At 29.7% G+C, this 8,660-nt stretch overlaps 1 long non-coding RNA gene across 1 annotated transcript; it reads left to right on the top strand.

Moving 5' to 3' along the window:
* Positions 1–1,703: 1,703 nt before the first annotated feature.
* Positions 1,704–6,003, top strand: LOC132717403 (uncharacterized). Its single transcript, XR_009623958.1, has 3 exons — positions 1,704–1,827; positions 2,618–2,728; positions 5,475–6,003. It is a non-coding gene; the product is annotated as an uncharacterized LOC132717403 (long non-coding RNA).
* Positions 6,004–8,660: the final 2,657 nt, after the last annotated feature.

Genomic DNA, 8,660 nt, shown 5'->3' with positions numbered 1-8,660 from the left:
GCAAGTAATCATACTATATCGGGCCATGCTTGTGGAACAAGGACAGCACACATTAAGCAACATTAAAACAGCATACTTATTTAATCCAATTTACATTTGGAAAATATACATATGCAATATATACATGTAAATTGTATTATGTCAGTAACTGAAATTGCTTAGAATTACAAAATTTTATTTTAGAAATGAAAATTTTTTGTCAAAATTGAAAGTATGTTGTATGTTTATGTATATTGACGATATTTTGTGTGCATTGTTTATATCGATTTTGGTTGTTTTGGTTTCTTTCTCAAATTTTTGGAGTTGGTGTGTGATTGGGGTTATTCGATTTGGGTTCAGTGTTTTAGTTTGCCTCTTTGTGGGAGTTGTTTATGTGTGTTATGGTAGTTTTTCTTTGTCTTTGTTGGAGTTGTTAATGTCATTTGTGTGTTATGGTTGTTTTTCTTTGTCGAAAATTCAGGCCTTATTTCTGAATAGTTTGGGAATTGGTGGTCGATAAGACAGTTGATTCTTTGCTGATACATTGTGATCGATTTGAAAATTTTGGATTTTGGATTTTGTTATACATGTACATGTACTAGTCGAATTATTATTATTCATCATTTCAAATAGTTATATCAATTTCATTAGAAATGGGAGACACATTTATAGTTATATTGAATTTTTAGCTGTACAATACCCAATTTTGTATAATTATATTGATGTTTAATAGTAATGTGATATTTTTGATAATTATATTAATACATAGGTGGAGAATGCGACAATATATTAAAGATAACATTGATTCTTTTAGATTTAGAACGTTACATTTCTAATAATGATATTTGGGTGTTGAATGCGACATTTTTTATAATTATATATACTGATTATTTTAGATGCAGAATGCGACATTTTAGACTAGTAGAATATTATTGTTCTTTGGTTTTTTGTTTGTTTTCAGATGACCTAAGAAAACATCACTGGATTACTTTTGAAAGATAAAACTAGATGAAATTGTATATTTCTAAATATTACCACTATAATAATTCAGGCTATTGAAAAAAATGTTTATTGATCATTTAGCATAGTAAAGCAGGAAATGGCGGGAAGAATCCTAGCAGACGACAATTGTCGCGCAGACTGCCCGAAATTACAGACAGGCCCAACTGGCCCTGCTCTATACTGGACTCGCTTTCAGCAGGTTAGGGTTTGAAAAAGGAAATCATAACTGTGTAACGTATGTCTTGTCTACTTTTTGAAAAATAAACTTTCGTGTCAATTTAATATTTATGTTGACATATGATTATTGTCTAATGTTTCATAGTGAACCATTTTTAGCCCAACTGTTTGAAAAACGAGTAAGGGCTATTTTAGTCACTTGGTCGTCTGTTCTCGTAAAACACTTCGTTTTGCATATGTTTTGTGTGTAACTTCCTACCTCAGAATTCATTATGATTGTGTTACGGGGAACATAATCTAAACACCTTTAACTTTAAACTATATTTTGATTTATATAATTACATGTATGCCACTTAGTCAACTTGATTTGAAGCAGTCATGTTTAAAATGATAATTTAAGTTTACAATATATTCTTATCAAATGAGCATAATAATGCCGAGTTATGGATCATTAAGAACATTTCAGTAATTAAAACAAATAACTTACAATTATTTTTAAAATTTAAAAAAATGTAACATTTGTTCGACCATAATACCAATAGTGTATCCACAGGTAGCAGACGACAATACAATTTAAAGTGGAAATTTGCGACTTCTGGTGTGTCTGCTACTCGATGTTGTGATCTCAGTTACTTCCCCTGACGTTCAGTATATGAAATGAGGGTCGAGGTAAGATATTTTGAAGAAATACAAAATTTAGCTAAACATAGAACAATACATTTTACAGATAAGGGTTTGTGAGTCGCTGATTACACCTTTAACTCTGCAAAATATTTTAAATGGACTTGTCTATCTTCAAATCTGGACAAAACCATTACTCATTTTAAGGGAAAATTTCAAAATATGTACTGACTTAATATCGAATAGTGCATATCATGAGCAGATGTCAAGGATATGCCGATTGCTTTTGGTCTGCAATGGTCGCACGGGTACATGTATATTATGTTTGCACTATAGAAGGCTGAGAGTTAATCAACATATTGTACCACACAAAATAATCAGAAAGAACTGATTACAGTTCATTAATAATAACAACTTTTAATTTGGTACAATGTTTGTATTTTGAAAGCATGTTAATTTCAGATGGAACATGACTTTTTGTTATTATTGTTGCTTTTCTAGAAAAAAAAATGAACTGAACATAATATAAAGAACTATTCTTTCCGAGATCACTCGCTTCCTTAAAGTATAACAATCTAAATACAAAAAATATACATTCAATAACTAAATTCAAGAATATGTAAATTAGTGATCGTGCCGAAGGAAGGAAGATAATTATGAATGTATTACAAATAAGGGAGATAAAATATCTCTTATTATAATTATACTATAAAATATCATAATTATTACTAATGCATAATGTGTATTTTGTAATGAACTGGTGACTTTGATTGTGGCACTCCGATAACATCTTAATTTTCAATCTATAAATAGATAATTTATTTATCCTATATTTCAGTTTCAGGATTTGAAATTAAGAAAGAACGAAAGATATGAAATGAGCACCGGCAAACTGATCTTGGCATGTTACATCCTTATCACAGAACTGGAACCTACTGATTATGATGAGGTAATAGTATATTTTATGAATGTATGTATAGATTTGATTCTTAGCCTGCTGAAAGCGAAAGTCATTAGTCTTTGCCTCCAGAATAGAGCCCGGCCAGTCTGCACATTTGTGCAGTTTGACCAGCCTCTTTACTGTTTGCTAACTTCCAATTTTCATTTTCATGTGATAATTAGATATAATAATTTATAATTTATAATGGACTGTTCATTAAATAAAATGTTGAAAAGCCCATTTAATAATTTCCGCAGGTTAAAGCAGCACGCCTCCAGATTTATGCTAATTTTCATGAACATATTTCTCAAGTTTGATTTTATTGAAATACTTTTACTCATCTGGAGGCATGTAGCTTTAAAGCAGCATCCATCTAGATTCATGCCCATTCTTCATTTAAATTTTGAAAATGTATCGAAAAAAGAAAAATATTGTGTAGTGAACAAGGAAGTAATTTACACATTACAAACAGCATTTACAGTCTACTTAAATTACCAAAAAAGGCCAAAATATACAATAATAGCCATTACTGCGTTAGTCACGCAGTAGAAATATGGTAATAAGAACTGCGACTTCGGTCGTTAAAGACATTTAGCGCATAAATAATACTTGAATCTTAAACCTTTTTACTTCTCTTAAAATCTGAGTACATTTTTCTTTTTGTTTTTTTACTTGAAATAGTTTTGGTTCATCTGGAGGCGTTCAGCTTTAAGGCTTGTTTATAGCTCTTGAATGAGACGTGTATTCATTTGGTTCTGAAACAGTACGGCATTGTGAAAATTGTTGCATGTTCGGGTTTGATAAAAAAAAAATCTTTGCTTAACACAGAAGCAGTTACCGTAATTGTTCTTATTCAGTATTGAATTGCTTTGGCTAAGTAAATACATATACACCTACACTGGTATCGAACATTTTTCTTCATTATTCAAATTTGATTCAAATTTGATAAAACTTTTGAAAGTTTTAGTGATAATAAAGGGCGTCCGTAACCGAGTGGTTGAATGAATTAATTGACTTCAAATCATTTTCACCCCCCCCCCCCTTCTTTCACTATTATGGGCATCGACTTTGAATTCATGAATAGTTTCATGTGCAGAGATGATCTACAGAGGTGATCCACAGCAAGCTTAATTGGCAGAGAAAATTGGTGGTTCTACTCGAGTGCCCCACCGTGTCTAACATAATTTATAGAGAGCTATTTTGGACTTTCTTCCGCCAGTAAAGCTGAAAAATTATTATTGTACCGTCGAGACAGTAACCATTCACCTACTAAATTAGTGTAATGGATCTGCCCTGCATTGAATTTGAAACAGTCCATTTGAAGTTCATGGGATTTCAATAACAAAATAAAAATTTGAGCAGACGATAATATATAGCCTGGACACGAAGTGCACGGACCAATAGGTAAAGGGTTAAACCCAACCAGAGTAATTGAACCATTGCAGTTAAGAATATACTAGAAATAATAAGAGAATCGTTAAATGACATCACGTGAATAAAAGCTTTATGACCACTATTTGAGTAAGACGTAATTATTTGTTTGTTGTATTCCTGAATTCTATTATGTGCATTTTTGAATAAAAGTAATAACATTTTTTTTTTAATTTGGTGGTTCAACCCGTGCGTCTGCTGCCTTTTGCAAGTGAAACGCAAAGTGTTACAAGTGATATGAATATTTTATACATTATGCAAGTTAAATGTTGATGCACATCAAAGACGCCGCCAAATGATGTGAACAGTCAATCAGCATTGAAAATCGTTCTCTATTACAGTTGAATATCCGAAGCACAAATCAATTTTTCTCCATGTTCTTGGTATGTGCTCGTTGTTTAATAATTAAGTTGCATATTTTTGTGAAAAAATAGAACCTAATGCATAAATTCACAAGGTAATGCCATGTCTGAAATTCTAAAATGTTTGTCTGGTGCCACAAAGATTGAAACGTCTGGTCAAAGCAAAATAAATCTTTGTTCATTTTTTTTCTGAAGAGTTATTTCTTAAACGGTTTGTTTGCTGGTCTTAAGGTGTGCAGCTTTAAAGGCCCAATATGCCCCACAAAATGTTTTTATTTTTATATCTGGAAAGCTTTTTGTTTTTGGTATCCTATTATAGTTTCAAAAGGTCATTTATCTGAATAATCTTTTGCGTGTCATTGACAGCCAAAATTGACCAATCAAAAATTGCATCAATTAGATAATTGACAAAAATAGATTAAACACCGAACAATAACAATCAAGCAGACACAGTTAGGCATTACTCATTTCGGAAGATTATTTTTTTCCCTTTCTTTTTCTAGTAGATTACATTAGGTCATTATAATAAATATATATTTACATGTAAAATATTCATACAGTGTTGCCCTCACATGTTTACGTGACTGTTTATTATTATACAAATGTATTTGTCTCATGTTTTTGTATTGTAATGCAAACTGGGATATATATTCAATAAAACTTGAAACTTGAAACTTGTTTTAGTGATGTAATATTTTGTGTGAAAGTTAAAATACTGCTGTGTTTACATTTTGCGACCTTTAAAACAAATATTTTCACATTCAGCCATACTTTATTTTGAAATAAGCATCTAACATGTTTTAAAGCATTATTTGAACTTAATAATACTCATGTTTGCACTGCCTAATGTAGGAAAAAAATATTAGTTTCTGAGGCATAATGTGCCTTTAAGGAAAAACAGTTGATTCTAAGTTGAATATAATTTTTACAAAGCAGGTGTATCGGTGATCTTTACATTTCAGAAATATGGAACATGGTAAATTGAGCAGGTGAAGGAATGAAGAAAACACCACCCTCTTTACAGTCAGCAAAATAACTATGTTTCCGGTTTGGAACTACTGCATGCCGTTACAACATATGTGACAAAGATATTTTAATCCACCTGATACGATTTGGTATCTTTCTGAAAATGTCATGTTCAAATTCTGAATAGTGTTTTTTTCTGCCAAGTTTAAGAAATATATTGCCATGTAACTGTCTAATATTTATGGCAATTATGAAGTAATAGTAAGTTTTTGGCGAAGTAATGAAAACCAGAAAAAGGTGTTTCCTCGATTAGATTTTCTACATGAGCTTGAAAAAATAACACCTTCATGAATGCCTTGATGTGAACAGAATAGAAGGGATATTTTATTTGCTTTTTACATAGTACATCATATTTAACATACTGTACCGTCAATGAATTGAAATTGCATAAATTAGTATAATTGCAATAATGAATAATGCACTTTTTGATCAGGAATGCACATTTATTAAGACTTAATATATATGCAAACATACTGTACCGTTAACATAATAGCAATACATGTAGTAAAATTGCAGAAATGAATGATGCGCATTTTTTACACTGTATATTTCAAGAAGTGTAATAAGTAACATTTAATTGTTAATAAAGACATATAGGCCGTACAATGAGAAATAATGATAATTTAACAACGTCGTGATAGAAACATCCATTTGAAATTTCGTAAGATTTATAATAATAACACCACCAAGAATATCACCACTACCACCAAAAAACAACATTAATGTAACATAATGAAAACTCCAACGATGAAATATTTCATCATTTAAAAACATGCAATGATGAAAAAATGAAATAAAATATTAAAATAATTGTAATAACGACATGTTGATCAACCTTGAGTATCCGACGATGCGTGCGTTAATTGTTTTGTTTTGTTTTTTGTTAATTTTTTTATTGTTGTTTTCAGCTTTTATATGATCTGACAAAAAGTTAAAAAGGGAGATGGGGGCTAGCATCATTTAGCTTTTTTTGTTCGCTTTTAATACGTTATTCTATCAATTTTTTAACTTTACTTGTCTATTTTAATTTTTTAAAGTTTTTTTAATTAATTAATTAATTTATTCATTTATTTATTTATTTATTTATTTATTTATTTATTTATTTATTTATTTATTTATTTATTAATCTTTCTATTTACTTATCTTTATTTATCTGTTTATTTATTTATTTATGTATTGTTTTGCAAATTACGTCAAGCGAAAAGGGAGGCTACTTGTTTTAAAATACAGATTGATCTCCCCTGAAAATTCAAATAATAAGAACGGGCCAAAGGAGACTTCTCTTCATTAAAACAAGTATAAAATGATAAAAAAAGTCGTTTTCCCGTCAGTTTACACTCCATTACCACTTGTTATTTTTTTCTAACTGATAACTCTCACACATCTTCGGTACTAACATTAACTTTTGGGGAAAATGACTTTCATAATGCTACTGTAAAACTTCCAACAAATATCAATCAAAAGTAATAGCATTTGGTTGTGAAAATTTAGCCGCAAAAGGCATAATGTTTAATTATCAATAGGGAGAGAAGTCGCCTTTTGGTCCACTTTTTCAGGGGTGGTTACTGTTATTTAATTAAGAGTGGTCTCCCTTTGGTCATATTTGCTTTTACAAATCTTTCTGCAATATTAAATTTAACATCAAAAACAATTTAAAGGAACACACTTTAGTCAAAATTGGATACTTCCTGTTTTGCAAGTATACAGAACTTGAAAATTTCAACCAATTTTAGAGTAGATTTAATGATTAATTCTTTGATTAGAATCTTTTCACTTAGTACATATAAAAATATGAAAATACTATAGACCTAGTATCTTTACTTATAGAATCACGATTTTTTAAGTGTTATTTAAAATAGTTGGCTATAATTTGTGTCACGGGTAAAAAGAGGGTAAACCATTAAAATTTTGTTTACTAGTTTATATATATCTGGAATACTTTAAAGAACAACATTTGACATATTAAATCTGTCTTGTATCTTGGAAACTTCTTTGCGTTTGTAAATATTTCTTTAAACAGATTTTAAAAATCGATTTCAGTTCTGGAATATTTAAAATATCTAAACATTCTTAAAATTCTAAATAATTCTAACGATGTCCTATCATAATATGTTTGTTAATATTTGGGGAAAAAATGAAATTAATTTGTGTCGTGGAAACTGCTTTACTATCTAAACGTCCATAAATGAAAAAAAACTTAGTTTTAATGAAGACCACTACTTGAAATGATTTAACTTGTGTTTGGAAAATCACTTGAAATATCTTAACTTAGTTTGATCCTGGAACAAAACTTTAAATATCTTAACATAAGTTGAGTTATGAAGAATAATTGAAATATCTTAACTTAATTGTGTCTTGAACAATAATTGAAATATCCTAACAAAGTTTGAGTTTTGGACAATACTTGAAATATCTTAACTGAGTTTGAGTGTGGAACAATAATTGAAATATCTAAATAAGCTTAAGTCTGGAAAAAATACTTGAAATATCTTATCTAAGCTTGAGTCTTGAACAATACTTTAAATATCTTAACTTAGTTTGAGGCTGGAACAATACTTGAAATATCTTGACTTAGTTTGAGTCTGAATCAATATTTGAAATATTTTAACTTAGGTTGTGTCTGGAACAACACTTGAACTATCTTAACTTAGTTTGATTCTTGAACAATACTTTAAATATCTTAATTAAGTTTGAGTCTTGAAGAATACTTGAAACATCTTAACTGAGTTTGAGGCTGGGACAACACTTGAAATATCTTAACTGAGTTTTGAGTCTGGGACAATACTTGAAATATCTTGACTTAGTTTGAGTTTGAATCAATATTTGAAATATTTTAACTGAGTTTGAGTCTGGAACAACAATTGAAATTACTTAACTTAGCTTGTGTCTGGAACAACACTTGAAATATCTTTACTTAATTTGAATCTTAACTTAGTTTAAGTCTGGAATATTAATTGAAAAATCTAAACTTAGTTTGAGCCTGGAACAACACTTGAAATATCTTAACTAAGTTTGAGTCTTGAAGAATACTTGAAACATCTTAACTGAGTTTGAGTCTGGGACAACACTTGAAATATCTTAACTTAGCTTAAGTCGTGAACAATATTTGAAATATTTTAATT

The sequence above is a fragment of the Ruditapes philippinarum genome, unplaced genomic scaffold, assembly GCF_026571515.1.
Source record: "Ruditapes philippinarum isolate M1 unplaced genomic scaffold, ASM2657151v2 ctg7484_1_1_1_1, whole genome shotgun sequence".
In the NCBI taxonomy this organism is placed as follows: domain Eukaryota; kingdom Metazoa; phylum Mollusca; class Bivalvia; order Venerida; family Veneridae; genus Ruditapes; species Ruditapes philippinarum.
Note: the sequence above shows the minus strand (reverse complement) of the source record. Positions and strands in the feature narration are given on the sequence as shown.